The following is a 17,073-nucleotide window of genomic DNA, read 5'->3' on the forward strand; positions in this document are numbered from 1 at the left end:
ATAAATAAATAAATAAAATAAATACATAACGCAGTTAAAATTGGAGGGGACACTCAAGCTCCACCTTGAGGGTATTTATGCGATAGCGCAATGAATTAATTCCCATATATGCAGAAGGTCATTCTCTGCATTCATAGATCCCTGGGAGTCCTCATACCCCTTCGGCGCAGTGGTGCAGCGATTAAGCGATGCGCCAGTGCCCTGCGATGGCTGGTGCTCCCGGCGGTGGGCTCTGTGCGGTCCTGGCTGCTCTTCGCCACGGTGGGCAGCTTCTTCACAATCCGGTGGGCAGATTGTGATGACGCCGAATGGTCACGGGACCTATGTGGCCCACCTGCTTCCTAGGTTGCTCTCTGGGCGCCACCTGCCAGAGTCGTGCTCGTGAATTTTCGCTCACAACGCCGCCGGACACGCTGACACCAGATTCTCTGGGCAACGGGGCCTCTAACGTGATCGCTTTAAAACTGGACGCTTCCATTGACTCAGACATGTATAATCAAGCAAGCATTTCCTGCTTACTGGAGAAATATTTGAGACGCCATATTAGGAAGCAGGCGCCCTGTCAAGCAAGAAACAGCATATGTGCGTCAGTTAAGGTGCCAACTACAATGTGGTTAATGCGAGATTCAGCGGCAGCTGCTACGGTACTCATAATTTACAATATGCTGCGGTATAGAATATGAGAGCGACCTCACATCTGTATGGTTCTTGGGCGCTCTTAAGCGCCCGTTAGTGTGTTGAGCCGCTTCGCCGTCGGCTCTGCTCCCTCGACGTAACCGAGTGAGCGACAGTACCGCCGCTCTCTTACATGGCCCCAGAGTGGTCGTCCACCCCCCCTGCATGAGTGGAGGGAGCTCTGTCTGCGGCGGCACGCGCACACGCACACCCACGCGCTGCCTCCTCGCAGTCACGCCACGCTCCGTTCCGTTAGTGGGCGGTGCTGCGAAATGCTGAAATGGGCAAATGCCTTGACTTTCGCCTCTCAGCTCCCTCACCGTCAGCATTAAATCGTTCGCCCTCCTTCACCCTCGTCCTCATTTTGTAAAATTTCCGGTGCCTCCCTCGCCCTCATCTTCACTTCACAAAATGCGGCGGTCTTCCCTCGCCCTCGCCTCACTTTGTCGGCCCTCCCTAACCCTCAGTAACAGCAGTTCTAACATTTGAGTTATTTTTTCTTATTGCCGATATATGCCGATGTTATTGAGTCGGACTTAGGCGCCAGATATTGTCCAGTGGGTCCGAGTTAAGCTGTGTCGAGCTGCGCGGTTCTTTGGGCTTCGCACCTCAAACTTATGGGTACGCGATAATGGCGGCATGAAATAACGAATGGAAGAAACACACGCTGTAGCCGGTCATTGGCAAGCAGAGGTGGGCAACCTCATAGGTCGACCTAAACCTCAAAATGACCTCAACCTCAGGTCGTGAGGTGAGGTTGAGGTGAGGTCGGCGACGGCTCAAAATTTTGTGAGTGAGGTCAGCATATCAGATCTCAACCTCACGCAAGAGTTTCAGGTTGCGTGAGGTCGTCATTCAGTGAGGTCGAAATTTTGAGGTCGACACTTTTTGCAGTTGCCGCGTCTTCCTCCGCCGAGTGCCGCTTCCGAGGCGGAGTTGGAGTGCACCACCTCAGTGTTCATGCAATGACGCTTGGCGTTCCGGTTTCCCCTGTTTGGACAACCGGATGCCGCAGTTCGTTCTTAGCTTTCGGTGCTGCGCCGCAGTGTCCGTTCAACCCAAGCCTACAGGAGGATGCATCCTGTGGTGTTCCTGTAAGGAGTGCTGCTGTCACGGCACGCCACCCCCCCCCCCTCCCCCCCTGCCCCGCTGGCGCAGTAGCCGTAGCTGCTTGCCGGTCGGCTCAAACTCCAAAGAGCCTCAAAGCAGATACCCCGCGTTGATCCGCGGTAGCTTTTTTTGATGCCGCAAACAAATAAATTCAGTCCAACAAGCACGCAATAAATTCGTCGCAACGCGGATGGCCCCAAACAAGATTGCTTTCGTGTTCATGCTCGCTGCCGGCGCTGACGCCACGACTCTTGCCTTGCAGTCGAGTAAAGGGGATCCTGAAATGATTACAAGCTGACATAACAGAAACTGGAGCAGTCGGTACAGGTGGGAGAATGTGATTCAGGCGGTTTCTAACAAGGACACCTGCTCATTTTACTAAAAAAGCACGTAGCCAGAAAAACTTGTATAAGATCGTCGAAGCCTCTGATAGGTGTCTTCCCCTTTCAAATCTAGCACTACTTCTGTGTGTTCCCGTTCTGTAATGCAAGCGGATGCAAATACAACCTTTGTCCGTAATGTTTAGAGACTGGTTTATTTGCTTCTCTATAAATGATTCCCCAAAACAAATAATGGTGCGTATGTGTAGCGCGATCTTTTCGGACTAACCTGAGCTATTTACGTTAATTGCTGTGGCAGCCGCTAGAAGACACTACATATAGAAAAATACAATGTCATTAGTTGTCTGCGCGTTCTACTGTAAGTGAATGTGGGAGATAGACGTTCACCTCGAACAACGTGTAAACATAAAATTCTCTGTGAAGCTTGGCAAGGCAGCCACACAGACGTATGAGCTCCTAGGTGACGCCAACGAGACATTGTCGCGGGCGGGAGTTTTCGAGTGGCACAAGAGGTTCGTTTCGGGAAGAACGTCGGTGGAAGACGACACAGGGCAGGAGCGCCATTCAACCTCACGGAATGAACACAACGTGGCTCGGATCAGAGAAATCGAACAGCAAGACCGCACCATTACAGTCCACATGCTATGAGATGCTCTCGACATTAGTAGGACAACATGCCACCAAATTTTGCGAGAGAACATGGGGAAACAAAAGCTGAATGCCAGACTTGAGCCACACTCCCTCACACAGGACCAGAAGGACACGTGGGCATCAGTGAGCGCTGATTCCCTCTCCGAGGCAGAGATAGGTGCTGCATTCGTCGGCAGCATCGTTGCTGAAGATGAGACATGGTGTTTTCAATGCAATCCTCAAAGAGGCAGAGCGCCGAATGGCGGTCCACAAGTTCGCCGGCGTCGTGAAAGGTGTGGCGACGGAAGACCAAAACAAAGACGATGCTGATAGTTTTTTTCGATGCCAGAGGTATCATACACAAGGTCGTCCCACAAGGGCAGACGGTGAATCAGGAGTTTTTTATCCGCGTGCTCCAACACATGCGTGACGCACTGCGAAGCCGTCACCCTGACTTGGGCATTTGGACATTGGAGCCTTCTCCACGATAACGCAAGGCCGCACACGGCTCTCAGCGTGACAAAATTTCACGCCTTGTAGAACATTACTGCACTTCCCCATCCGCCATTCTCGCCTGACGTCTCCAGATGCGATTTTTTCCTGTTTCCTCGTGTGAAGAAATCCCTAAAAGGTCACTGGATGGGAAGCGTGGAGGCTATTCAAGAGCCACGACAAAGGAGCTGACAGCCCTGCCAAAAGAAGCGTTTTCCAACTGTTTCCAAGACGTTAAGAGTGGCTGGAAACTGTATAGACTGCAAAAAAGACTATTTCAAAGGTGTGTGCTTAACAAATTATTTCAATGTTAAACGCATTTCTTTTAATGAACTCAGTCTCGGAACATTACGGACAAAGTTTGTATAATTTCACTTTATATCGTTCCGAATAACCCCTCTTTAGTCTCCGGTTCATTGCTCCTTCTCGGAAATTCACTTATTAAGCCGAAACACCGTAGCACGGGGCGAACGTACCATCATAGTGGCGTTACAGCGCTGAAAAAATGCAAAACCATATTTAATGTATGGTGATGTGGTAGCTGATTCCTTTTCCTTTTTTTTCATGAAGACACGGGGTTCCGTGATGGCGCTATGATGCTGAGTCGCTGATTCAAACCTTCTAATATATTGTTTAACAGGGCACACTGTTGTTCGCTTCTGTTTTTAGTGTGCGATTTTTGTTTGTATGTTTGTGATCATTCTGTTTTTTCTTTCTTTTCTCGTATGGGATCAGTTAGCTTGGCGGCCTGCCTTGCAGACGACAGTCACTACCCGCTATCTTTCCTTTAACTACTTTGCAGAGAGCCATCGTTCACCTTGAACGGCTTCGCACAACGCTCGCGGAGTGATCGCGGTTAAAAAACGGCAAAGAGGCTGGTGCACCATAGATTAGTTCAGCTTTGAAGGGAAAGAAGCGATTGAATTAAATCAGCTTGTCTCACACTGGTTGTCGAATTGATACCCAGAATTCTGTTCAGGTGTATGAGTACTCAGGCGGTGTTTTTTTTCGGGGGGGAGGGGGGCTAGGAAAATTATTTCGCTGTGGCGAAATTTGAGCCGAGAGCCGTGGCGCTCTTGACAGAGAGCGCGGTTCACGCTGCCCACTCTAGGCCAGTTGTGTTGATCCGTGTGATTTTAATAGTCTTCACAGTTTTCGAAGACATAATCTAGCCTTTTCTTGCAAAATTCCCTGGGATAACCGAGTCACCGGAGAATTCCTACGATTTCGAAGCCATTACCATCGCGACCTGGAAGGAAGTGGCGGAAACGGGAGAGGGTCTTGACCTCCCAGAAACATCAACATCATCATCCTTAATTATTAGCTGCAGGTATTCCTGTTCTCCCGCACAATAACTGTCTTCGGTTGCTTGGTAATGTACAATATTAAATCAATATTGTGGCAACATTTAATTTGGTAGCGGTATATCAGACTTCCGCGGGCTCATAAAGATACACTATGAGCATTATCATCATCATCGCCATCATCTAGAGGGTCAACGGCATGTGTCGTTGCATGATCTTTGCAGTATGTCATACATCAGAACTGGCGCGTTTACCTGATGGACAATCCGAATGTCATTAATGTGGGCCTGCTTGAAAATGGCACTCTTTGTAATGCGTCATGCGCGCATGTGTAGTAATGTGGGATTCATATGAATCTTGAAATTGGGGTGCGAGGGGCTGGGTGGGGGCCTGGTATGACATGAAATTACATCATTGACACGTGACTAGGTGTGACGTCATATACATCGTCGGCACGTGACTAGGTTTGATGTCACACTCATATGATGTGATAACCAATTATAGTAATCAGTCTTAGCGTTACACAAATACATTAATCAACATTAACTATGTGACGTCATACTCTTCGTTGCGTGACTCGTCTGCTTGTGGCGTCACATGGTGCCATTTCTTGCGGACACTTTTTTTGCGGATATCTCCTTGAAAGTGAGCCATCTAATGCTTTCGCATTAATAAAAGGAGCCGCTGGTTTCTACAGAGACAGAAATACATAAATACAATGCGCTTCTGTTGGTGTACTACAGTCGCAGCTTGTTAAGTGTTTTCGAAGGCAGCGTACTGAGGACTGAAACGAGCGTTTGATGGGTGACAAAATTATTATCTACGCTGAGTCCTCTCGGTATGCCGGACAGAGCTTGAAAATCGAAATATACTGATATTCTTCCGCGTAGTGGTTGCATTGGAAAGTACATCGACGACCAGTTTCTTTACGTTCGCTAACTATTCTCAAGTCTAAAAAGACTATCGTGAATACCTACTCCCCCTCCCAATTTCTGATGGATGGTGTAGGCCTGTGCTTGTCAGTTGCCGGTTCTTGCGTGAATGAGCGAGAGGCATCCAATACGAACAAGTATATATATGTATACACGAAGCAGGTTGCCGAATATTGATACTGGTAAAGCATTCACCGGCGTACTGGTGGTATCGCGTATGGGGCATCCCTGCCCGCAGGCCATAAAATCTTCATGGGTTCATCCCAGATTACAGGCTTCTTCTGATGCATGCACATAAATAGTGTCTCTACACTCCTCATTAAATAATACCATCATCATTTTGGCGTTCCTGTCTCACCGAATTCTCAGAATTGTTAACTGAAAAACTTAATCGCTTTTTGTTTAGCTTTTGTTTTCTATGGTCGAGCAGCCGACCTCAACCTCAATTTTTGAAGTTGAGTGAGGTCGGCAGTGGCCCCAGGAAAAGTGAGGTGAGGGCGTCTCAGTAGACCTCAACTGATGAGGTTGAGTGAGGTTGGCAAGTTTTTTTGAGGTTTAGATGAGGTCGAGATTTTTGAGGTCAAATGCCCACCTCTGTTGGCAAGAGCCGGGTCAGTCTGGTACTCTTCAAGGCAGTGCCTGAAATGAACTGCGCGGGAGAATCGCGGCCGTGAAAACCACAGGAAAACTTCTCGTGATGCTCTAAATATGCAGTCAGAGGCGACTACAGCAGAGTTGCATCAGGCTTACGAAACGACACAGGACAACGCCTCCTCTTGCCCTGCGGCAACCTCCTCCCATCTCTAACTCCTCGTGGAGTACTTGGACATTACTGGTCTGGCTTTGATTTTGTAAGCCAGCCTACGGTCAGCAAATCTCCAGGCTCCGAACGGATGGCACGTATTCCCCCCTCCGAATTTCCGCCCCCCGTCGCCGCATACTGAGCAATATTCACCCACAGTATGGGAAGCAAAAGATATGTCCGCAATAAAGAAAACACTATGGCAAGACTTAATTATATTACCTGTGGCGATTGTGACTGCAGTAGAATGAGGGAATTTTCGGACAGAGCACACCGCCGGATGACGACGAGGAGGTGGAAGGTGGCACGTCACGTGAAGTAATGACTTCATAACTGTCTTGACCAATGAGCGAATTTTATGAGATACCTCAATGCCGACCTGAGTAAAAAGACGGAGTAGAGGAGAGGTGACCAGTGGCACTTCACGTGATGTTATAACGTCTAACTGTCTGAACCAGTCGACAAATTTTATGACTGACCACAGGGCTACATCGGAATGACGGCATGCCAGATTACGGTAGCAGTTATCGCCGCTGTCCTCCTCACACTCCTTCTCTAACCGTTTCGCACAAAGCCTATATTAGCACGATTCAAAGCAATGAGCGTTGTCTTGGCCCAGCCACCGCTGTGTATGGTGCGGATTCTTCAGTGGCGACGAGGATGAGACGACAACGGGCCGCCCTCTTAGTAAGCCGCAGCCTTCGCCACGATGGGAGGATATGCCAGCCCGCCGCAGTTTGACGAGACGAGCGACAAGTGGCCAGCTTACCAAGTTCGACTGGAGGCCTTCTTTCAAGGCAGTGGCGTCACGGACGACAAGAAGAAGCGGGCCTTGTTGGTTGCAGCGCTGACGACCCACACCGTGGATATACTTAGTGGCTGATCCGCGCCAGACAAAGTGCACGAACTTTCTTACGCCCAAGTGGTAGCTTTGTTGCAGCAGTACTTTTCGCCGCAACTAAACAAAATAGCACAGTCGTACAAGTTGTAAAAACGCGACCAGCTGCCAGGCGAACCTGTCAAATATTTCATAGCTGCCATTCGTCAAATGGCGGACACATGCAATTTTGGCGCAACGTTGGATCGAATGCTGCGAGATCGCATCGTTTGTGGGCTGCAAAGCGCAGGAGTGCGTCGAAAGTTGCTTGCGAAGCCGCAGCTGACGAGGAGTGAAGTAGAAGAAATCGTGCTATCAGCCGAAATGGCAGAAGCGAGCGCGCAGCAGATAAGGAGCCACGCCGCTGAAGGAAACGTACATGCAAGGGGAGGACAGTCTTATCGTCCAAGAAACCGGCCACGGATTATTTCGTGCAACCGCTGCGGAGCAGAAGGGCACGAATCAGAGGATTTGCCGGTTACGTTCGGCAACGTGCTTCAAGTGCCAATAGCGGGGCCAAAGCTTCCGAGCCTGTTTCCGTAGAGAGAGAGAGCATGCACCGCTACGAGCATGGTCACGAGAATGCCCTTCTTTTTGCTGCAGGCCTTCCTGCTGTCGCAACTCTTGCCGATGTTATCCTGCCTTGGCTGCAACGTCACCACTGATGCGGGAATTTGCGAAGAGCCCGGCTGGAATCAGCATGAAAGCATCGTTCGACCGTCATCGCCTTTTCCAGCTCTTGACCGGATCTTCGCCTGGCAACCCCAGGCCACTATCTGCGCGGGTGCTCTACTACAAAGCCACCCACCCTTCACGGACCACTTGGGGCACCGCACCGCTACGAGCATGGTCACGAGAATGCCCTTCTTTTTGCTGCAGGCCTTCCTGCTGTCGCAACTCTTGCCGATGTTATCCTGCCTTGGCTGCAACGTCACCACTGATGCGGGAATTTGCGAAGAGCCCGGCTGGAATCAGCATGAAAGCATCGTTCGACCGTCATCGCCTTTTCCAGCTCTTGACCGGATCTTCGCCTGGCAACCCCAGGCCACTATCTGCGCGGGTGCTCTACTACAAAGCCACCCACCCTTCACGGACCACTTGGGGCACCGCACCGCTACGAGCATGGTCACGAGAATGCCCTTCTTTTTGCTGCAGGTTGGTTATTTGCCATGCGCATCTTGTACTCGCTCTAGCGATCCATGCTTATTTGCGGTGTCGTGCCCCTCAGACACAGTCAAGCGTTGCCAAGCGTTTTTGTGTCGATGCTTACTTTCCCTCGCCGTACATGCTCACTTTGTCTCCTTGCTTCTTATCCTGTCAGGCGACATCGAGTTAAATCCTGGTCCTCCTCCGTCTCTTGATTCTATTGCTGAAAGTTTGTCACGCTTAGAACTTGCACAAAATTCTGTTCTGTCTGAACTTGCAGTGATTCGTGCTTCCCAGTCGAATTTCCAAAGCTTGGTCAGTAGCCTCTCATCGCGCGTCGATGCACTCGAAAAAATTGTCGCAACAAGTCAGTGCAACGATGTCAGTCCAACGCCTAATTCAAACCCGGCTATTCACAGCCTTTCATCTGAAATTCGAATCCTCAAAGAAAAATGTGACGACTCGGAAAACCGACTTCGCCGAAATAATCTGCTGTTCTTCGGACTACCTGATACGGCGGATGAAACATGGGAGCAATCTGAAACGGTCGTGATTTCTTTCTGCATAGATAAGTTAAGCACATCAATCGATTCCGCCAACATTGAAAGAGCGCATCGCTTAGGCCGCTTCGAGCAAGGGAAACAACGGCCAATAATGGTCAAATTCTCGCATTTTAAAGATAAATGCAAAATCCTTTCTGCTGGCCCTAAGCTCAAAGAAACTGACTTTTCAATCCGTGAAGATTTTTCAGTGCGCGTGCGTACAGCTCAAAAGAAACTTCGTGCGTTCGGCAGGGAAAGTGGTTTAAAATACAAAGTAAGATATGACAGGTTAACCATGGGCGATAAGCAGTTCGTCTACGATGCGGATACAGATTCCGTGGTAGAGCATCGGTCATAGCGGTCACTGTCTGTTTCAAGGCTCCCCTCCCACCATCAGCCACTTTTGCCTCCGTCACCTTCACATGTTTGTGAAACTATGGCTTTTGTTTTAGCAAACATTCGTAGCTATCTTCCGAAGAGAGAGTCAGTGGAAGCCTTTCTTGACGATCACGGCACCGATATTGCCATATTTACAGAATCGTGGCTCTCCGATAATATCTCAGACGAGGAACTGCTTGACAACAATAAACCGTTTTTCATCTACAGACGTGATAGGGCCTCGCGCAGGGGTGGGGGTGTTTTAGTCTTTATTAAAACCAGTCTTAATTCTTCTCTTCTCATGACTCATCCCTCCCAGGAAATTCTTTGTATCAGAATTACCCTTTCCACAAGCACATGCATAGTTATTGCATGTTATCGCCCTCCTGACAGTGACAGTTCCTTTATTGCCGATTTTTACTCGGTTCTGCTCGATCTTAATACCCGTTTTCCTAAAGCCAATTACATCCTCTGCGGTGACTTTAATTTCCCTGACATCGATTGGGGAAACTTGAGCACATCTTCTCGTCAAGCGAAAGATTTCCTTGACGTTGTCATGACATTTAACCTCACCCAAGCAGTAAACTTCCCTACACGTGGCAGTAACACCCTTGACTTAGTCTTTGCATCTAGCCCTGAACTCATCCAATGCATATCGAGCACTGACGGTTTCAGTGACCACAACACAGTTATTTTCAACCTATCACTCCCGTTTCCCCAACGGCAGCGCTCTGTTAAGTTCATTCGCGATTATAAAAGGGGAGACTTCGCCTGTATCAACTCGGAGCTTGAGAACTTTTTTCTTCATTTCAAGCAGTCTGCATCTAATAGGTCTGTCGAAGAAAACTGGCTAACTTTCAAAAACAAACTTTCAAATCTGGTCGAAACCTATGTTCCGCTGATATGCATTCGCGGTGACTCCAACAAGCCCTGGTACTCTAACTCCTTAAGGAGGCTTTCTCAAAAGAAAAAGCGTCTTTTTCGTGAAGCTAACAGAACTGCACTGGCTTATAAATGGACAAAATATTTCTCGTGCCTGCAGGATTACACGCGTCTCCTAAGGTATTCAAAAAGAAAGTTTTTCCACAATGATCTGTATGGCATTCTACTAACAAACCCAAAGAAATTCTGGCAGATGTTATCACCCAAATCAGGCAACACTCATTGCATTACCCTTTTGTATCCTGATGGTTCACAGGTGCCTCCAGAACTTCGATCTGACGTCATGAACTCTTATTTTACATCAGTCTTCACACATGAACCTGCCTGGAATACATCACACAAAGATTTTTTAAACTTTTCTGCGATGGCACCTATCAACATCACTACTGCTGGCATTTGTGCTCTGATAGACAAACTAAAGTTATCCAGTGCTGCCGGGCCTGACAACCTCACTGCCAAAATATTAAAAGCTACAAAAAATGTATCTTCTCATTTTCTAAAAATAATCTTTGATCAATCTCTTGCGAACAGTTCCATACCTAGTGACTGGAAAATTAACAAAGTCATTCCTGTGTTCAAGGCTGGCAGCCGGAGCGACCCGTCGAATTATCGTCCTATTTCATTAACTTGCATACCATGTAAATTTCTTGAGCATATTATATACTCGCATATTGCATCCCACCTCAATTCCTACTCCTTTTTCTTCAAAAATCAGCATGGCTTTCGTCACGGCTATTCATGTGAATCACAGTTATTTGAGTTTACCATGGACCTTCACTTAAACCTTGATTCTTTGTTCCAAACTGATGTCATCTATCTTGATTTTTCCAAAGCATTCGACCGTGTCCCACATCAACGACTTATGTTTAAACTTTCAGGTCTTCACCTTCACCCACTTGTTCTAGACTGGATTCACAATTTTCTCACAGCTCGCTCTCAGTTCACCGTAATAGGCGGACTTCCTTCAAATTCTACTTCCGTCTCCTCCGGAGTACCACAGGGGTCTGTGTTGGGTCCGCTTCTCTTCTTAATATTTATTAACGACCTCCCACACAACATCTCATCCACCATCCGTCTTTTCGCAGATGACTGCCTTATCTACCGCCGTATAAATACTAAAGACGATCAAGCTGCCCTCCAAAACGATCTGAAGCTCATCGAAAATTGGTGCTCTTTGTGGATGATGGAACTGAACATTAGGAAGTGCAGTTTTATGCAAATTTCTCGGAAACGCTCCAATTTAACTTATCCTTACTCTTTATTTTCTGAGGACCTATTGCAAGTTGAATCTTATCGTTACCTTGGCATCACAATCAATAGCAAATTAACTTGGGTTGATCATATTACAAAAATCACGGCCGACGCTTCACGTACACTTGGTTTTATTAGAAGATCACTTCCCTCTTCCCCCGCTAACATACGTAAACTGGCATATGAAACTTTTGTCCGCAGTAGGCTGGAGTATGCATCCGCGATCTGGAGTCCTCATCAGTCCTACCTAATTAACATGCTCGAAGCCGTCCAGAACCGTGCAGCACGCTTCATATCGTCAACATACGACTTTCATTCCAGCGTAAGTTCCATTAAATCATCACTTGACCTCACTTCCTTAGCTCTCAGACGAAAAGTTGCGCGCCTTTGCTTGTTCCATAAGTTATACTTCAATTTCCCCTATCTCCGTGGTTCCCTCATATCTCCTCCCTTTCGTACATCGCGCCGCCTTTTTAATTCAAATAGCGTCCAACGACTTCATGGCTCCACCAATGCTTTCAACAAGTCCTTCTTTCCGACCGCAATTGAAGAATGGAACCTTCTGCCCGACTCACTAACAAATGTGCACGATGCGACAAGGTTTAAGGCGATGTTGTTAGATCACCTGGGTTGACATTTTTTTTTTCCTAACCTCTCGCCGACGTGTGTGGTGCTTGTGGCCTAAAGGCATTTTTTACATGCACCGTTCTAACTATTCGCGTTCCTTGCTTCTCTTTATGTTCCTATATTGCATTGTTATATTTTTGTGACCTTTGTTTTTGTTTTTCCACATCAACCTTGTATACGCTCCCCCCTTATGTAATACCCCGACAGGGGCCTTTAAGGGACAATAAATGATGATGATGATGATGATGAAGGGCCACCAGTGCTATCGCGTCAGGTAAATACCCTATCATGTCGGGAGGGGAGCACATCTGTGGGCACGGACGGTATATTTGCGTTCGAAGCAGCGGACAGACATGTCAGCCACGTCGGTATCACGGAACCCATTGTACGCACCTTAAATTGTGCGGGCGTTCCAGTGGACACGCAGGTCGATACAGGGTCACCAGTGCCGGTCATCACATAGCCCACCTATGAGCAAAACAAAACAGTGTGGCCCATGCTGCGTGATTCGCCATTGAAACTGACTTGCTTCCTGGGAAGGCTTCCCGTTCGGGGACAACTCAAGCTCAAGGTTTCGTGCGGAAACCGGTAGACGGACGGATCCCAGACAGTCCTCGGTTGCTCCGGCCCCATCCTGTGCGGACGCGATCGGATACAGGCGTTTAACATGCTGGAAGCGCCAGTGATGAACGTGAACACGACAGGTTTTCACCACCATAGACGTGCGGGTATTATTGTCGCTGTGCCTCATCCTAAGTGGGCCGCACCGATGGTGCCGGCAGTAAAGCGTAACGGCTTCATTCGACTCTACGTTATTTTAAACTCCTGGTAAACAAAGCTTGTCACACTGAGCAATACCCATTGCCCCGGGTAGAAGATATCCTGGCAACGTTGAATGGTGGTCAGGTTTTCACCACGATAGATATGCGGGAGGCTTACAATCAGCTACCGTTAGACGAGGAAGCCATGCAACTTCCGACCATAAAGACGCATAAGAGACTGTTTAGCTTCACTCGCCTGCCATTTGGAGTGGCTTCCGCGCCGGAAGTGTTCCAATGCCTCATGGAGACCATCTTGCAAGGTCCTCCTGGGGCTCAGGTCTACTTAGACAACGTCATCATCGCAGAGAAACACAACGACTGTACCACACTGCACGAAGTGTTGCAGTGGTTTCGTGAAAACGGCGTGCGCTTGAATGAGGACAGGTGTAAGTTCCGTCGAGCACAGTTGGATTTCCTGGGACATCGAATTAGTGCTCAGGGACGGCAACCAAAGTCGGAAAACATGGAGGCCATTCTTTTGATGCAGGCGCCGCGGAACCTCGCAGAATTAAGGTCGTATCTGGGCATGGTAACATACTACCACAAGTTTATTCCCAATGCTTCTACAGCCATGGCCCCACTGTAACAACTGCTCCGCAAGGAAGCTATGCGGGAATGGGGCCCTAGTCATCAACGGGCGTTCAACAATGTGAAGGACCTCCTCAAGTCCGCTGATTTCCTGGCGCATTTTGACTCACTCAATCCTCTTGTCCTGGAAAGCGATGCCTCCCCGGATGGAATCGGTGCTGTGCTTTCTCACGATGTCGGGGACGGGGTGCGTCAGCCCATAGGTTCTCATTCTTGGGTACTGACGGAAGCCGAGCGAAATTATTGACAGCTGGAGTGCGATGTTCTGGCTCCAGTTTTTGGGGTCTCGAAATACCGACAGTACTTACTTGGTAAGCCATTCACACTGCTGACTGACCATATGCCGCTTGTGGGACTTTTTCATCCAGATCGCGCTGAACCAGTGATGGCCGCCGCGCCATGGGCCCTGCTGCTGAGTGCATATGACTACGTCATCAAACACCAGCCGGGAAAGGACAATGTTCTAGCAGATGCCCTTAGCAGACTTCGTACGTCTGCGACGTCTCAGCCAGAGACACTGGAAGAAACCGGGGATGGCGAATATGTGTTGCACACTGAAAGCCTAAATGACGGTGCTATGTCCGCGAAGCAACTGGACGCCCTCACCTCGCCCGATGACGACTTAGCAAAGGTTGCGAAAGTGGGTGCGGGAAGGATGGCCAGGAAACTTGGGGCCCAACGACCTGCATTTGAGGCCATTCTTCCACCGGAAGGCTGAGATAATGTGGAGTCATGGGCTTCTATACTGGGGCCATGGCGTAATGGTGTCTAACAGCGGAAGAGCGGGAATGTACGCCTGCTGCATGATTCCCATGAAGGTATTTGCTCAAAGATGCGGCTAGGCCACTCCCTGCTTTGGTATTCCGGGATTGATAACGAAATTGAGAACAGGGTTAAGTCGTGTCACAGTTGCGTACAAGCAGCGCCTATTCCCCCCTAGCAATCCCCGGTCGCATGACCAGAAACGGGCGAGCATTGGTCCAGGCTGCATATTGACATTGCGGGGCCGATCGATGGACACATGCTACTGAGCGTTGTGGATTTGCATAGTGAACTGATCGAAGCAGTACCCCTGAAATCACCAGAACCCACGCCACCATAGCAGCCCTGCGACCTTGTTCGGCATGTTCGGATTGCCCCGGACGCTGGCTTCTGCTAATGGCCCGCAATTTACAAGTGTTGAATTTCGGGTGTTTATGAAGCTGAATAACATAACACATATCCGGACAGCACCGTATCATCCGCAGTCCTACGGGCTCGCGGAACGCGCCGTGCGAACTGTAAAAGAAATTTTGAAGAATAACGCCCATGGGTCTTTGAAAACACGCTTGGCAAGGATTCTCCACAGGTACCGAAGGACGCCGCAGGCCGGGCGCAGTACCGCAGCGAAACTCCTTATAGGCTATGAGCTCCGTTCCAGACTGGACAGCGCCGTAGCACCACCGGGGCCTCTCACTCCGCAGTCTCCAGCTGACCGCCACATTCGTGGAGTATTGCGGCCGGAGGAACCTGTCTGGGTAAAGAACTTCGGGCGAGGCGAGCCATAGATCCCAGCCCGAATCACGTCATCGGGCGGCACTCGCATGGTGAACGTCGATGGCCCAGAGGGGGAGAACATTCGTCGACACAATGACCAGATCGGGCCACAAGTGGGGGAGCAGGACCGGTACGACGGAGCCTGTGACCCTGAGCGCCAAGATGGAACCGCCAACCCCCAAGTAGTTGGGACACCGGGACAGGGGCTAGTAATACGCGAGGCTACCCCAAGCCCCCCGACGCCAGCCCGGTCGGGCCGGACACGAAAACCCCCAGACCGCTGTGCACCGTAGGATGAACGAGATGCTGCATCGGAATGACGCCACGCCAGATTACGGCAACAGTTATCGCCGCTGTCCTCCTCCGCACACTCCTTCTCTAACAGTTTCGCACAACGCCTACATTAACACGCGTTAAAGGAATAAACGTTGCCTTGGCCCAGCCATCGCTGTGTATGATGCGGATTCTTCACACAGTGCCGCATTTTGTAACAGACCACAGTGCTGGGTTTCTTTCGTTATGTGTGGTCGGTTTGGTGGATTCCTGTGGTTTAAAGTCTCAGAGTGATGCATGGTAGAAAGGATGGCGTAGTGGAGTGCGCCGGGCAATTCCGATCAACGGGGGTGCTTAACATGCCCTAACATCGCATAGTACACGGGTCTCTAGCATTTCGCCTTCATCGAAATGCGACCGCCATGGCCGGGATCGAACCTTCCTCTTCGGGTCAGCAGCCGAGCACTATAACCACTGAAAAGCAGCGGCGGCCTGTTCCCGCGATGAAGCTTGTAACCCTGTGGCATCAATGGTCACAACAACTGGTATGGTGTCGCGAATGCGGGTTGGTTTGGGCCGCGCACCTTTTGGGTGCTGCACTCGTTGCATCAGACAGCGGCCAGAAGCGCGTGCCGGCTACGAGCGTCGCTGGCCTCATATGCATTGCATGCACCGACTGCCTACACACCCCGGCTCCCATTTTTCCTGCCATCACGTCATCTGAAGTTAAGAAGAGCGATCTAAAGGAGCTGCACGCAAGCGCTAAAGCTGAATCTTGAAAAGAACGCGAAGAGATGCATTGCGGAGGCGACAGGACAAGCGAGAGCGCTGACTTTCAACTGTGCATTGATTTCGTAGAGCGAGGGGAAAACGGAGAAGGCGAAAAGAGAAGTAACTGAAAAAATGGATGAGAACAAACAAGAGCAACAAAAACCTTGAGGGGACACAAAAGCTCTGCCGTAAGTGTATGATGTGTTAACGTTATGAGTCCAGCGCCTTGGGGTCTTTTGGTATTAGATAGCAGACACGGCCACTCTGCAATGTGTATTATTAGGTCACCGGGAGAGCTCATGCCACTCCTTGCGCAGTAGTGCAGTGGTTAAGCGATGCGCCGCTACCCCGCAGGTGGCTGTTTAGAACACGCCCAACTCACGTTGCTCTTAGCGAGACACATCTCACGAGCAGTCATTGATTTAACTGCCAGTTTGCCACGCCGGGTAGATTGCTCGCAAACCGATGGGCAGGTTGCCACCTGCCACAATAGCCAGGGTGTGATGCCGTTACAGTGCGCTGTGCCTCTCCGAAAGACCGCTATCTCCGTTGGCATCCCTTTGTCGGAAAGCGGAGGCGCTTGATCAAGAGACTGTATGGCGCCAGGAATCATCAGCTATTGAAGGCCATGGCTCATAATAATAATAATTGGTTTTTTTGGGGGAAACGAAATGGCGCAGTATCTGTCTCATATATCTTTGGACACCTGAACCGCACCGTAAGGGAAGGGATAAATGAGGGAGTGAAAGAAGAAAGGAATAGGTGCCGTAGTGGAGGGCTCCGGAATAATTTCGACCACCTGGGGATCTTTAACGTGCACTGACATCGCACAGCACACAAGGAGTCCGAAGGCCGACCGCCTGGCCGTCAGCTTTATTCGCACGCCGACAAGTATTCAACAGGTTAACCACACCGCGCAAGAGTGAGAGGGGCGCCGGCCAGAGGAGAAAAGACCCAAGCCGGTGGAAGGTCTGGGGAAAGACGGGGAATGCCCTGGGTGCCGGCGCTGAGAGGAGGGTGAGGGAGGCGTTCCAG

At 49.6% G+C, this 17,073-nt stretch overlaps 1 protein-coding gene and 1 pseudogene across 1 annotated transcript in view; one reads left to right on the forward strand and one right to left on the reverse strand.

Annotated features, from left to right (window-relative positions):
- LOC144127841 (uncharacterized) overlaps positions 1-17,073 on the reverse strand; it is a 480,263-nt gene that overhangs the window by 160,304 nt on the left and 302,886 nt on the right. The gene's annotated exons all lie outside the window — the stretch shown is intronic.
- LOC144127636 (uncharacterized) lies at positions 6,996-15,287 on the forward strand (annotated as a pseudogene).

The sequence above is a fragment of the Amblyomma americanum genome, chromosome 4, assembly GCF_052857255.1.
Source record: "Amblyomma americanum isolate KBUSLIRL-KWMA chromosome 4, ASM5285725v1, whole genome shotgun sequence".
In the NCBI taxonomy this organism is placed as follows: domain Eukaryota; kingdom Metazoa; phylum Arthropoda; class Arachnida; order Ixodida; family Ixodidae; genus Amblyomma; species Amblyomma americanum.